The sequence below is a fragment of the Harpia harpyja genome, chromosome 13 (genome assembly GCF_026419915.1).
Source record: "Harpia harpyja isolate bHarHar1 chromosome 13, bHarHar1 primary haplotype, whole genome shotgun sequence".
NCBI classification, from domain to species: Eukaryota; Metazoa; Chordata; class Aves; order Accipitriformes; family Accipitridae; genus Harpia; species Harpia harpyja.
In genome coordinates this window covers 15,006,027-15,022,166 of record NC_068952.1, presented here as the reverse complement: position 1 = coordinate 15,022,166, position 16,140 = coordinate 15,006,027, and the positions used below count along the sequence as shown (strand labels likewise).

Sequence of the window (16,140 nt, the reverse complement as noted above, 5' to 3'; positions counted from 1 at the left end):
AGTGTGAATAAGGACTTACATAGCATTCACTAGACCATGTTGCACTGCAAGCTTTACTGCAGCCCTCACACAAAGGAGGAGCTCTCTATGGAACTGTCTCAGCTTCCCCTTCTGTAGTACCAGGGAGGTGTGGTAAGTCACAGAGGGAGTGAAACAGTTACACCCCTTTAGACTCCACTGCACCCCTTGTCTGAAAGTGATACTGCTTGAATCTGGGGTTTGGCTGCTTCATTTCAGCATCATGAAAGATTCAAACACTATGGCACACTTCTGTTTGCAAGGAGACCATAACAAAAGTGCTTTAAAGCAGTATAACTCTGCCCAGTGGTGCTTCTGCTAAGTAAGTAACAGCTTGAAGAAGGTCAGGAGAGTGTTCGAAAACAAGACTGATTTTTCAAATATGACATGTATTTAGAAACAAATGGCCTGATTCTCTTGATTAGGCCTTTTGGGGCCATTGAGGGAGCAGGATTTTCTTGCTTTTGGGCTGATATGACAGTAGAATTAGACTGGTCAGGTGTCTCAGTTGCTATGGTCCATGTAGATTTTTAGATCAGCTAGAAATTAATAGGGCAGATGCCACCCCAACAAGACTCATTTCTCTAAACTGTAACACCACTGCTGCAGAAGGGTGTTGCACTGAGCCAACGCCACTATGTTAGGGTAATTCTCCACGCAAAGAAAAGCCCCTGAGTTTTCTCTTGAAATTAGCCTTATGACCCTTGCAGCCTGAAGAAAGGCAGAAGATATATACCATAGGCTAGGATCAGATCCCTATATACATAAATGTCCAGCAGTTTGAATGCTTACTCAGATCTTGTTCACAGTACCTCAGCTTCCTGATCTTAGAAATCATTTAGGCAAACTTATACTTCCTGCAGCATTCTGGTGTTGGACTGGCAAAGGAATATGAAAAAGGAAGAGATTTAAACTGAATTGAACAGGTGTTTTAATCAATTTCAAATTTTAGTGATTTCCAATACTGAATTTCAACATAGCTATTAATATTAGTTCAAAACACTTCCCAGTGGTGCATGTAAAGGTGATACACCTCTCACCTCTGTTCAGAAAAAAAGTTTCTGTTTGCCAGTTCTTGTTGTCTTCGTCTTTTGAATATCAAGTTATACCTTCTCAGATATTCATGAGAAATGTGTGTGTGTGTCTATATGTACATAGACAGACCCTGTAGTTGACTTTCTTTTAGATCAGACTTAATACTTGCTCCATCCAAATGAAAACAATCTTAAGAAGCTTTTGAATTCTTTGAAATTGGAGGGATTTATAAATCCACAGCTGGAATAAAATGAATTGCAAACCTTAAAAGACAGATTATGTTTCCAAAACATGAGGACAAGTATGACCTTACTGTAAAACTATGTGTTTTAGCCTATGGGTAAAAGTGGTACATGAGGAGATTATTTATGTTTAGGTGTGTAAATAAATAGTAAGCCTTTGGACACCCTTCTCATATTTCCAGTGAAGCCTGCCAGCAGTCTTTTATTTCTGTTATGGCTTCAGGGCATTAAGACCACAGGAACATAGCTAAATTAGATGTTGCAAATGCAAAAGTATCTATCTGTGGCACCTCTCACTTTCACATCTAAGGGGCCTGATTCAGCTGAACATGTGCTTTACTTAAATATAGTGATAGTACCATGACACACTGGTATGCTGCTCCTAGAGTAAACCATTGCTCTATGTAAAGGTAGCAGAACTGGGTCCTTGGTATTGTATCTATGTGATCATGAAAGAATTTTAATCCTATACTGATTATGACTGTAGATTGGAAATAATTCTAGGGAAATCAACTGCATTTGTAGAAATACTTTGCTTTGTTTTATTTGTCTGTAGAAGGAGTAAAACTACATTGGTCATACAGTGATATGCGTAGTAGATTTTGTAGAGACAAAGTACTTCTGAAATAATTGAAAGTGAGCTGTAAAGACAATCAAGCATCAGAAAGTCACATTCTTTTAACAGTTAACTTATCCAGATCCCTGCTCTTTCTGAAGTATTGTTCCATTACTTTGAAAATGTTAGAACAATAACAACAAAAAGTCCCAAGTTATTATATCCTCTGAAATGACCATAACCAATCATAGGTCATAATTGTTTTAGTGTCTTCCGTGATTAATCTTTTTTTACACATGGACAAGATTAACACAGTCTGATATATATATTATCTTTGTACTTAGCCTGGAAGCTCCCTGCATGATTGAAAGTGCCTGCTCTGGAGCATCAACCCTGTACTATATCCTGCATAGTACTCTGTTGTGGTCCAAGTTTAGGCAGAGTGCCATAAAAATGCCACCTTAACTTTCTATGAAGTTAGATGTGATAACATACAAGCACTTGTATGCTTCAGTATCCTTCCTTTTGCATAGTATGCCACTAACTCATCCAGCACTTAGGAGTTTTGTGCTTTCTTCAGGCGGGGAATGCCTGAACCCATATCTTTCACATGTTAGTGAAGTGCTCAAGCCATGAGGTATTCTGGTTAACTTGTCCTCCACCCTTTCTCTTGAAGTGCAGCCAGAAATGCTAGCCTCGTGGGCCAGAGGGAGTACAGCCAAGAAGAAACCTGACTCTAGCTGGAGGTTCAGACATTTGGTTAGAAAGGGAAAAAAACCCAGGGATGCCAGATCCTCCTCCCTAATATGTATGCATATTATATAACTGTTAAAACAGTCTTTGGAGCAGAGTTGAGAGACATAAAGTGTATTATTATTAAGCACCCACCTGAGAAGATGGCTAAATATGTACTGTCGTCTTCTGCTTGTAGTAGCCCTGAGAAATATAGTTTCAATGAACCTTCATCTGTCTTTTCTCAAGTCTATGGGTAAAATCATTGCAGCATTCATTGCTTTCCTCATTTTCTTTTAATTAGCGCATGATTCCTGTTAAGGGCTTTTGAACATGTTCCCATGTGCCTGGTTGCCAAGCAGATCATCACCTTGTAGCTGTTGCATATTTGGAAGGCAGTTTTCTTGGGCTGTTTATTAAGGAAATGCAAGAACACTCATGTTCTATTCTGCCAACACCAAATATGATGCAACACCAAAGGTTAAAATGAGAGTCAGAAGAAACTATTGTGTAAGAATGTTAGAGTATAGTTATCAGAGTGCTCACAGGTATTCACTGAGGTATAAGTGGTACGTACTGTTTAAACAAATAATTAAATATAATCTTTACCTTGAAAAAAAGACATCATAAGTAAACAAGGAAGATGATTAAAAATGGAGTAGGAACTCAAGGTACAGAAGAGCAAGATGACCTGTCTCACATTAAAAAAAACAGAAACAGAGCCAGCAAGACACTCCCATATTTCTGGCACCCAGCTGAGTGCGCAGCATGCCATATGTATCATATTTCCTTACCTGGATATGTTTTCGTGTTTGAGATGCATAAATTCCTGAAACCTCTTGGACAAAGTCTACCCTTTCACGCAATTAGGCAAGCTATTAATGTTGTGCCTTGAGAACACTGCTTCATCGTGCTCCTGGTCCCATTGACATGTCTTTTCCAATGAGAAACATGAGCATTATTTGACCTAAAAAGAGGTTTGAGAGTTTAACCATAAAAATCAATAAAAATCTCTGTTTATAGGAGAATTTTGAGTGGCCTGATGGTAAACAAAATAACTGGTGATTTCAATTTCTAAACAGCTCTTTAGAATAGTCTTTCACACAGACTTTTAGAATATAGACTATATACATATACATACATATGTATGTATGTATACATATAGGTGTGTTTATTATATAGATGTGTATATATACATAGGCAAATTCTGCTGTTCATAACTGAACAATATTCCCACTGAATAGCATAGAATTTGGCTCTGTTTGAGAATATCATTCTGTATGGAAGAAGTTAAATCCTGTCTGAAGTGCAGAATATCTTCTTGGACCTCCTTCAGCTTTACTATATATGCAATTACTAATTCAAGATTCAGAAAATAGAAGCAAAGAAGAGGAAGCTCACCAAATATGGTTTTGCTTGAGAAGCATACAGAAAAATCTCCCTAAGGAATTACTAACATTGAAAGATGATGGAAATTCTTGACCTTTCAGTGGTCAGGATTATGGTTAAACTCTACTGTATATGATATGATCTCTTAGTGGGGCATCTTTTTAAGGGTCAGCTGCTCAAAAAAAAGGTTGATGTTTACTGGCATGTACAAAATGGGCCCTGCAAAACTTCAGCCAACTGGAAAGTCTTGTCAGTTGGAAGTCTAATTAGATTAAATCAGCTTAATCATGTATAGTATTTAATAACAGTTAAACAGAGGCTAACTAATATAATTTAAATATCCTATTCTCAAAATTATTCTGAGCCTAAAATAGTCTGTCATATGTACCAGTTTGAGTATTGCTCAGTTTCCATAGAATATCTTAATATTACTACATTATGCCAAAACAGCCTTGTCTAGTATGTGAAATATGGTGTGTCAACTGTTTATTTCAATTTTTGAACCAAAGTGAATAGTTGCTATAGCAATCGGTACATCACAGATTATTTGACATACTCTAATGATTCAGAACAATAATGGCTGAGGTTTTAAGCATTTTTGTCACCTGTGTAGTAAAAACAGGGAGGCATATTCTTGAAAACTACAGCCTTCTTGCTGACGCATGGTTTGAAATTAGTTCTGGAATGACAGACAGAAGATTTTCTGTACTATTTTCAAACTGAGCTGAGAAAAAAATCATGAAAGAAAGAATCAAATGCATTTAAGACATATAATTAAGTTTTCTAAGCTTTTCATTACAGCTGTGTGAAAATACAGTTCTCAGTTCAGCAGCAGATGCATGAGCTCTTCCTAGAACATTGCTATGTTATAGATGTATGACTTTGGAGTGATCCGATGCAAACAAAATGTATAGCAACCTCTTGATTTGCTCTGTGTTGTGCCACACAACTTTGACTGGTGTCATTTTTCTTTCTAGGCCACTGGTCTTAGGTAGAGTTTACTGGAAAAACTACTGTGTTTTGCGTACTGATACTTAAGGACCAGAAAGGGGAATCTTCACTAATCACTTGCAAATAAACTGAGTGCTGTGTTCAGTATCAAACCGGAGAGGGATCTGGATTGTAACTTAAAATACAGTATTGTACTCCTGTCAGAAGCTTCCTCACCTTTTGTCTTCACTGTTCCCATGGATCTTAACAACTAAGTTTTATTGGTAGAAATCTGGCATTAACAAGCTTAAATTTACACAGGCAACTATTCACAAAAGAAGCTCTGTTGCCTGTGTAGAGAAGGAAAATGCTTGACAGCATTCCAAGGATTTTGGCACTAGTGGAGGATAACAAGCCAGATGAGGCTTTGACCTGTACTTCTGAGATGTACTTCAGACCATCAGGGAGTGGAGGGACACTGTAGGACAAAACATGACTTTGCAGTTATCACAGAAGATAGTTGAGCGGTATTGGTTCAATCCAAGCAGACTGTCAGAAAAACATGTGTCTTCAATTATTTTTATTTCTATACTATATTCAATTGACTACATTATATATTTCGTGTTATGTATGCATGGAGGGAGAAAGCTTTTTCCATTTTCCATTATTTCCATTTAAAGTTAAATTAAAATTTACTTGTTCTCTGGAAACTTGCATGATAATATAAACAAAATGCAGCAGAATAGAGTACGAGAAGTGAGAGTATCAAATTCTCATGAATAGATGAAACTCCTTGTTGCCCCTCTTTCCAGTTCTTGTTTAGTTGATTCATTTCTGTTCCTTGGAAAATTCCTTAAAACATGACCATGTATCTGATCAATGTCTTCAGGTCACAGGAAATAACAGAGAGAAAAAGACTGAAAGTGATTTCTTGACAAAAAGAGCTATTTCTCTACCACCCCTCCCCAGATATCTTGCCTTCAGCCCATCCTAATTCAATTAGGAATAGTAGTAGGAATGTCTCAAATTACTGCAATTGCTGCAGCAAAAGGGGAGGAAGATGATAGAAAAGCACGTACCCCTGACCTGTGTGGGACTTATCCAAAATAACTCAATTACTTGTTATAAAAATAACTGTTGCCTATATTACTATGCAGTGGAGATAGCTATGTGGGAAATGGCATTTATAAAGCACCTTTGACCACTTCACCTGAACCCAGATCACTAATACATCTGACCTGGGACAATTTCCAACACTCCCAATCTGTCAACAGTTCCAAACAGCTGCCATTTCAAAAATAAAGCCAGCCTTTCAGAGGCTTCAAACATCGTTGTCTTTACCTCAAGATGTGGCATTATTCTTTTCTTTGCTCCTCCTCTCATAAATTCAGCTGATTTGATGTGGGATCAGTAACTGGCCTTTGAAAAGGTGAAGAAGAAGTGGCAGACCCAGTAGCTGATAAACCATCTTAACCTAAGATGATAAAAGATTATTCACACTCATGACCTGGGACTCCTGATTCTAGAGAAATATGGGAATAATATCTGCCTGAAAAAAAGACCAAAACATTATACTCAAAAGTGCAAAAAGGGTACACAAAATCTACTTTTGATGGTTTTTTCCCTGAGATTTTTGTTTATATGCTTATGAAAATTCTGTGGGATGACATTCTATGTTTTTTGTAACACTGCAGTCAGTGGAATTTAAATTAAATTTATATGTGAGGAGAAGTGATGACAGGAGACTGTTTGACTGAGGAAGGGACAAGACACCCCACCGGTCCCATTTGTTCCAAATTTCCACGCACAAAATTTCCATAATTTTTAATACAGCCAGGATTACGTCTTTGAGAGTCACCTGGGAGTAAAACAAGATCATCCATAGGTATGGGGTATAAGGAGGTTGTGTGAATGTGGACTTCCTTCACAAAGCAGAAGGATTTATACTTTTTGAAGGCTGCTTCCCTCTGGTTGAGTTCCTCCAGCACATCTCCCCTGAAGTGGGAGAAAGCTCTTGCAGCTTTTAAAATGGTATAATTACCTTTAGTACAGCTCTCTGCTGTCACTGCCAAACTGTTTCTAGGTGTGGAACTAGGTAGTTCAAATACTTCTGTATCATGGTCCCCTGTACAACTCAGACATGCCCTGCAACACAATGTCTAGAACAATGGTTATCTTATGTTTTTATACCTGCCTATAGCTGTTACAGAGGATAAATGCATGTACATTCAACAGAAGAGTTTAAACTCCTGTAGAGACTCAATAGCAAAAATTTAAGATTTTTTTCATGAAGCAGATTTTTAGTTTCTTCCAGTTGTCTGGCATTTTCAACTTGAGGTAAACTGGTTACCCAGTTGCAGAGAGACAAAACAGCACTACCAAGAAAACTGTTTAAAATATGCTAAAAAGTTTTAAAATTATTTCCCCTGCATGCCTGAGAAACTTTGTACTAGCAACTAAGTGATGGTTGGAGGTATGGTTTTATTTGTATTTATTTTTCTGTTACTTGAATCTTTAAGACACAAGTAATATGATCATTCTCAATGAGTGCCAGCAACACTTTTATCTAACACAAGAAATACAGCTAGTTATAAAGGCAAATACAGAAATGGCATGTTAACTACCATGAACTTAATCATACCAGATATATTTAAATGGTGGATTTTGCATCTGTGCCTCACATGGCATTGTACGTGGAACTCTTGCTGGAGCCGGTTCTACCTACTTCTCCGATTAATTCAGATGGATTTGCAAGTACTCAGCACTACTGAGGCTGCTTAATAAGGGCCTAAGCCCACAGCCTTTGGAAGTAGAAAAATTTCCTTTAAAAAAGGAATTGTACAGAACTGGACATTTATTATGTAAATCAATAACATTGCAGATGAAGATCCTAGAGCACTCAATAGAAAATACTCTGCAGAGGTTTTGAACCATCCTACAGAATTTAATAGGTAAGGCTATGTTTGGTGTATGGCATGCAGGAATCTTTAAAAAGAAACTATGCAAAGCATATATTCTATATTAAGTCCCCAAATATTTTATATTAGTTTGTATGGGACCTTATTAAGTGTTCATATAAATAGGACAGTTTCATTAATTTTATGCTCTATCAGTTTTTTACATCCCCAGGAGACACTCTTTAGGAAGATAATTTTTTCTTCATGAACTTTCCACTAAAGCAGACAAAAAAGACTTCAAGACTTCCCTAGAAAAAATCTTTTCTCTTAAAGAGCAATTGGTGATATCAATTATTCCAGACCAAGTCCTTTTCTCAATTCTTAAGTTTTTTAATAGAGCTGTTTAGAAAACACACTCTGTGCAATCCAGATATTGTGCAAGTATACTGTTTATCTCATTGTATTTATCTAACCAGCTGTGGATAAGAAAACATGTTTTTTCTTTTATCTGAGCACTAGTGAATGGAGTTTTTCCTTTAACAAACCCCATTTTACTGTATTAAAAAGAGGAGTTCATTATCAGTCAGTTAATGAAGTTACTTCAGTCCTGAGATGTCCCAGTTTCTGAAAGGTTTGGTTTTTGCTTAAAGCTTTGGTAACTGGATAATCTGTCATTGAGTGGGAAACACATTAATTCACATGGGAGAATGAAACCAGAAGTGGTGAAAATTTGGTACTGCTTCCTTATACAACTGCTATGATAAAATAAAACCTCTTTTTTAAAAAAAATCTTCTAATGTTAAATATGGTGCTGTATCACCTGCAGTAGAAATGGCCAACTTTCTAACAGCTAAAGTATCCCAGGACTTCATTTTCAGTGTTTCAGGGCTTCAGAAATACAGAAGCTAATATTGTTATTTATATGGTGTGGCAAAGTTGGCAGGAGTTGTTTTTTCTTGAGCAGAGTTGGTTGTTCAGAATTTGAAAGGAGCTGTATATCCAACAGTGTTCAGCGAAACATCCTAATACGTGACTGATTTTTTGAGAAGTCAACAGCACTCAAAAGTGCTCCTAAGAATTGATTCTACTTTTAATTACAGAGCTGAGACTATGGGGGTTCCTAAGGAACAGGCCACTGGAATTTCTTACGGTGATAACCCTACATTCCTCGAAAAAGGGAAGGGTGAAGAATGAGTAACAGTAAGTTATGGTGCCGATAACCCAAATGGTCTGCAAGAAGGATGAGGACCAAAATGGAAATGGCTTTACCTTAGAAGCTTCTTAGATGATAAGAATAAAGAGCTGAAAAAACCAGTAATCTGACAAAATTTTTACAGTTCTCTAAAAATATAAGCATAGTCACTGTGGATTCATGATGAAAACTTTATAATATCACAAAACCAAACAACCTAAGACCGCCTACCTGGCTGCCCTTTTTAACCTCTGGATAGAACTGGTGTATGATTGCTAGACACTAACTATGGAAATATTTCATAGGGGGCAGAAAAGTGAGGTTTTTCTGTAGGACTTATTGTTTTCAGAAAGTATCTTTGCTCTGTAAATAGCTCCGGTTCAAGTAAATGCAGAAGATGCCCTGCAGCTGTTTATCCCCATGCTGTAACCTGGGGAGGCCGCTGACTGGGCTGACAGTGCTCCCACACATGCCACACAGGAAGAAAAGACTCAAGGTACACAGCACAAGTCCTCACGTGAGAAAAGGCTTCCAAGGGGAAAGGGGGCTCGGTGAGTTTCTCACTCGCTCCTCAGCTTCTGTAGTTGAGATTGTACCTTGGGACATAGTCTGGACAAAGACAGTTTGGGTCTTGGTACTGCTGCACTACAAGCAGGTTAAGAGGATGCCAGCACCTCAGAAGTGAGCAAACCCACATCTGCAGAGTCAGCAGAGGCATTATCTAGAAGATTTTTGACATGGGGCCCCTTTTACTTTAGGCATGGATGGGATTATGAAGAGGACACACCAATGTTTGCTAACCACAACAAAACTGCCCTGTTTGATGCCACACAAACTGATGAGACTGTAAAAATTCCTTGGGGGCTTTATGGAAAATAGATTCTTGTTTTAATTCTGTTCTATGATTAGTTACTGCTTCATACTTTTTTTTTTTACACCCTCAGGGAACACCCACTGATTTAACTCACAATTCTGTGCAGTTTATAAACCAGAGTTTACTTTCTATTAGCACAGCAATACCTCAATGCTGTGTGAAAACTCAAGGCTTTATGTATTAGTGGTGCACACAGAAAGCCTATTTAAAATTTACCATGGCTCACATTGTCAAATCTTTTTTTCCTAGCATTAGATCCACCGAAACATCTGTAAGCCTGCCCTGCTAAATAAAAGCACCTGACTTTTAGAAGAGCATGAAAGCAGCTCTTGTAGATTCTGTGTTTATAGCATGTCATATGGTACAGCTTGGTCAGAATATTTTTGAAGTTAAATAGTGTTTAGAAAAGTTCCAAAACAAAAATCAGTCCAAGAAAAAAATTCCAAATAAAAGATTTCTGCTTTGTAAAATGTTGTCAGCCCTGCTTCCTTTGAGTAAGGCCGATCTATAAAAAATGGCTTTGTCTGTGTAACTCTAACATAGGAGATTTGTTTAATTTTCTTTTTCAGCTGAAATAATTACACCTGTACCATGGAGGTATGGTGCTGCCTTATTTCAAGAACAATCAGTTGTCCTGTTTGGGAAAGAAAAACCTTTGCACTGCAACTTGTGGGTACACAAGGACGCACGCCCCAATCTCCTTGTCCATGGAGGAAAATTCCCCGAGCACTGGATTACATACTGAAATACCTCTATATGCAAGGAGGCTACTTCAACATGTAACTGCAACCTTGTTCCAGGTGTACCACATGTCAGCACAGGCTTTAGAAAGCCAAATATCTTCAGAGAGAATACTTTGATCTTTCTGTTCCTCGAGTACAACAGTAAGCTAAACTAAAAGCAAACATCCTAGTTTAACATGTTTTAGTAATCTCTCTGGGAATGTGATGTTCTCTGGGAGCAGATGTATAGCTTTCTCTTTCTGTCCTGTCATAAATTCATTCCCTTTTTGTTAAGCTGAATGTTATATGAATTAGGTCTTTAAGCTACAAATTCCCAAACAGGCTTCCGATTAACCCCTATGTAAGTATAGGACACACTACTTGCGTCCAAATTCCCCAGTCAAACCACAGCTCACATGGACTTCTGCATCTCTCCTCTAGTGGGGATTTTGGGAGTTTCCATTTGTCTGAGGAAGGGTTATTTATCATGCATGTGCCTCTGGTTCTACTTCACCTGAGTGTCATGACAGTGTTTTTAGGAGATAATGGTCAAGCTCTCGATTTTCCTTAAAATGGCAAAGCAAATTTCTAGCTTCTGTGATTGCAGGAAAAATTTTGAAAATGTGGAATGCTCCTCTAAGCTGCAGAATCCAGAAGTCAAATAAAATACTTTCCTCCTCTTTATGTTTCAGGTTCTTATGTTTTTTTAGCCGGTTTCTTTCTTTCTTTAGTATTGCTTTTTCTGTAGAGGAGGTGGAGGTACGGGAATTAATTCACACTTCTACTCACCTATTTTTTTATTCTTTGAGGCTGATGATGAGCTTTTGCTATCCTTCTGACTATGAGTGAAATCAGGGTTATGCTGATTTCATTATAACTGAAATAAAGGGCAGCTAGTCTCCAAACAGCAGCAGCTACCAACTCCTTCCCAAAAGCAAGTTAAGGTCAGTATGCAATGATCTCTCTGAACCAAAGAACTATCCAAAGGAACTCCTTCCTTGTAGTGCTCATGGCAGTCCTAAAGAAAAGGCTGGGGTGAGACCCTGAGAGGAGACATCGCCTGACTGACAGTCTGGGTAGTGTTTGGTGGATCGGAGGAATTTGCAGTGCATGTGTCAAACCAACTATTTTCTTCTCAGTATTCTGAGAGGGGTGCAAGAGGCTTTCCTTTTCCCTCTTATAAACGGCCCTGCAGCCTGAAGGTAAGGGTGTGATGCTGGACAACCAAGGCTGTGCATTTCTTGTTTAATTGTTAGCTCCTTGCCTGTATAATTTTAGATGTAATTGGTTTTTTTCCTCCTTTCTTTTCTTTTTTTTTCCCCTTCTTTCTTGCATCAGTGGAAACAAAATATCAGAAGTATGGGAATATTGGAGCAAGTGGAAAGAGTGAAAACAGCTGTTTTCCTGGAATATAATATTATGCCGTGGGGGTCAGAAGCAGATGAAGTTAAACAATGATGACAAAAGAGAGTGCCTTTGTATGTACATTTCTTCTTGTTCCTTTTTGAGCCATAAAATATTTGAAGCTACTAATTTTACCATAAAACCAATTATTTTTCTACCCTCTGGGCAGCTGGATTAAGATTTAAGCTACTGTTGAATGATTGGTTTCTTTCTATTATTTCTTTTATTTTAATTTTAGTACTGTCAGTATATTCAGTGCCCATTTAAGTAAGGCTCGTGTTGCTCAAGAAAGATTGCAACAGACTTTGTTTGTGTTTTGTACACCCAAGAAACTGCTGCTTGTAGCTAGCAGGAAAGATGTGAAGGACTGAGAAGAGAACTTGCTGGTCTGTATTTAACCATACTATTTTGAAAAACACATTTCAAGAAAGAGTCATTTACACAGTTTACTAGTGACAAGAAATTCTGAAATTAAAAAGACTTCAAGTAAAACAGGTCATCCTCAGAGAACCTACTGGGAATCGTTCATTTGAGCTCAGCCAAGCAAAATTACTTTAAAGTTATTTACAATGCCAGATTCTTGGATTACAAGTACAAGATATTTCTTTAGCAAAAGCTTTTTTTTTTCCTTTTTTACAAGGTTCCATTTTAAAATCACAGATTTTTTTTCTGAAGAAAAGAGTTCCTTACAAGTAGAGCAAAGAAGTTAGTTGTTTGGGTTTTTTTTTTATGGAAGAAAAAGGAATTAATGTGTCTGAAATGCATATTCACTAGGAAGTTTAGTTTTGTATGAAGTGGTAGCTTTAAAAATTTCTCCTGATTAATTGCAAAGGCTAATGAAATTAGCAGGCCTTCTCACATGTTTCAAATTAAATATATGATCAAGTGATCTGCTGGATCTGACAGGCTGTACTCTTCGGTAGATCCAGAAAAACATTTTCAGGTGTTTTTTTTTTTTTCCTGAGAATAAATGTAAAGCCTAGTGAACTGAAGCACTTCACGAGTTTATTTCTGTTTTACCTTATTGTTAATGCAAAACCCAAATATTAATCAGATGATAAAAATGTTTTGTCCTTTTCTTCTTTTTTGGGGGGGAGGGTGGAGGAAACAATTTTTCATTTAGAAATCTTCGTTTGTAATTCTGACATATAAAAAAGCAGTACTTGAAGATTTAGCACTTTCGATCACAGGAACATTTTGTCTAACTTTGTCAGACATGAAATGAAATTTTCCAGACTATTTGGTTCCTACAATTGTTTAGGCAACCCAGAATGGCTTTTCTGCCTCAGTTTTACAGAGTAGTCAGGAAATTTGCTGCTTTCCTTTGGCCAACATTCCTCTTTATCTGGAAAGTCTGTTTTTGAATATTAGGAACTTGATGTTATTTAACAGTGTTAATAATTTAAACTTCTTGGATCTTTTTCAGGTAGTTCGGACCTTGAGAAAGCAAACTTTTGCACTGTTACAAATAAACTCCAGTTGACTCACCTTCTCCAACTTCAGTATCTGTCATTGAAATAAACATTACACAAAAGCACTACATTTTATTTACCTTACCTACTATCCAATACCATGAAAGAGGCAATAGGTGCTGCTCTGAACTGCAGAGTAGTAACTAAATTTGCCATTAGCAACTTTTTCCCTCAAAAAATGAGGCCATAAGCAACAATAAAGAATTTACATTATACTTCCTACAGATAATATTCTTCCCTCGCAAGCTGTTTGCACCTGGCAAGATGCCCCAGTCACCAGCCCATGAAATTCACACACACTCGTTCATGCTACCACTGAGCAACTTAACTGTTTTATTTTGGCTGAGAAGAGCGAGTTTCCACCTGTACAACAGCCTGTAGCACTTTTTACATATACCGGAAGATGCCACATAACAATGTAAAAAATAAAAATAAGAAGCTACTGAAACTTTGGCTTGGTACCCACAACTTCCTATAGCTTGTTTTGTTGGCTGTAGTACTCTATGGAGAGAAACAAGAATACATGAAGTAACTCCCCTGATATTTTTGAGATCTGAATAAGAAATTACCCAGGATGAAAATGGCTTATGCAAAAATACTAGACCTCTGCATTGTCACACAGCAGCATCTTTGTTGATGATCCTGTGTGTAACAAGACAGTTACCACCAGACCACCTAAATTGATACCCAGTGATCTTTACCTTCCTCATTATTCAAATCAGCTGCTTTAGAAATCCCTTTCTATGCATCTTTTCAACTTCTGCAGTAGATGGAGGTCTTTTTTTTTATATAAGGCCTGGTACAACACAATGAAGCCTACAATACTGCTTTATCTTTTTTCAGTCTCCTGTGGTTTGTGAGTCCCTTTTCATCTTTTTTCACATGCTTCCTTTGTGCCCCATTACTTACTTTGTGTAAAAGTAAGTTATTGATTTTTTATTCTTTACATTTACAAAGCAGCCAATTCTCAGTCCTTTTTCTCTCTTCATAAACCTGGAGCTGCTGCTGCTTTCCAGTCCCAGGAGAGTGTTCTGCTCCCAGAAATTCTCTTTTCTTATCTAAAACCAGCGGGGCACTGGTTCTTGGAGTAGTTCCCTTTCCTCTCTGGCCAAGGTGGTAAGGTCTGGGCATGCCTCCCCACCAAACTAAGGGGAACTCGCTGTGTACTTCTTCTAACCTTTCCCTCTCCTGGTGCATTGGGTGCCTACTCTACTGCCAGAGAATAGCTGGTAGCAAGGCTGAACATTGGGTAGCAGTGGTGACATGATTACTGTGACGTTAGAGGCCATACGGAGATTACAGTTAAGGTCCATTGTCTTCATTATGCGCTTCAGTGCCCAGTAAAAAAAAAAAAAAAATGCCCTGTATCCTACTGCCACTCAAATCTCAATATTTTCATCTGTTCTCATTTTGCTGAGAATTTTTCTTTGGCCTCTTCCTCAAAATATACTTTTGTGACACTCCCATAAAACCACAATAGAAGGGCCAGAAAGAAGGAACTTGCCCCAACCCTGCCATCAGGCCCCGACAAAAGCCAGAAACTGTAGAGAGAAATCAGAGAAATGAATGAACTGATTGCTAACACCAAACCCTCAGTTCACCTACTTGCAACTTGTTGCTCATATGAGTATTTTTTTTCATCTGTAAGCCTATGCAATCTAACTCAACAGCAAGTTTTTTTGTTCAGGGACCTCATTTACAGATGTGATTTTGGAAACCAATGATTCTGTAAAACCACTGGCTAGCTGAGGGGGACCTAAAAAGAAGCCTATGATTTTTATGGAAGCCTAAGCATGTATCATCTGGAAATCAGACTCCTCTAAGAATTCATATTTTCCAGTCTCTCTGTCACTCTGGCAAGCTCCTGGACAGGTTGTAGAGTTTCTTTCAGGAAAAGTTTTTAAAATACAGTTAAGACAAATACTTGCTGGGAATGTCCTGGATATAAACAATTCCACTAGTGGTTTCCAAAGCAAGGCTTCTGTCTTTTTCTGTAAGATGATTGCAAGAACTCCCTCAGAAATCTCACTCTCAATTTCTTTACTATTTTTCAAATTTTGCAGAATGTCTGCAAAACATGAGAATTTTGTAGATAACAAGTCAAAAACTAGACAACATAATTACAGGAGACGAAAAGAAATTCTGGAAATGACGACCTCATTCATGAATCTGATACTAATCATCTGCAATAACAACTAAAATTCTGAGAAGAAAACAAAGTGATGGCTGAGAGATAGTTTAACAACAGCTACAAACAGAAATGGTTTAACAACAGTAACAACCAACCAAAGCAAGCCCCAACCCCCCCCAAAAGGAAGTAGAGCTGAAACAATCTCTATTCAAAATTGTGTTCCACAACAAATCTCAGTGGAGCCTTTGGGACTGTGGTCCCCATATTTCAGTCAGCCATGTGTTTAATGAAAAATTTAGATCTGAAGATGCATGGAGCTCTTGAGTGTTCTTAGCACACTGGCTTTTGTTCTTGCTTTCATGCTTTTGCCCAGCACCTCAGCAGTTAGATCATCCCTTTGGGACTTGAAAAACCTGGGTTTTTTTCCTCCCTTTGTCCAACAGAATTCTGGCTTAAAATCTCTCTCCAAAAATTTCTGGAGGGTGCCTTGGGGAAATCTGGGATGAGAGGAGCCTCTGAATATTTCTGTGGAAACTGTTCCATTTT

At 37.8% G+C, this 16,140-nt stretch overlaps 1 long non-coding RNA gene across 3 annotated transcripts in view; it reads right to left on the bottom strand.

The window, feature by feature from the left end:
- The window catches only part of LOC128150463 (uncharacterized), a 43,990-nt gene extending 41,004 nt beyond the window's left edge, over positions 1-2,986 (bottom strand). For all 3 annotated transcript variants that reach the window (XR_008238059.1, XR_008238060.1, XR_008238061.1), the window contains exon 1: positions 2,740-2,986. This is a non-coding gene — a long non-coding RNA (uncharacterized LOC128150463). The remainder of the gene's footprint in view (positions 1-2,739) is intronic.
- Positions 2,987-16,140: the final 13,154 nt, after the last annotated feature.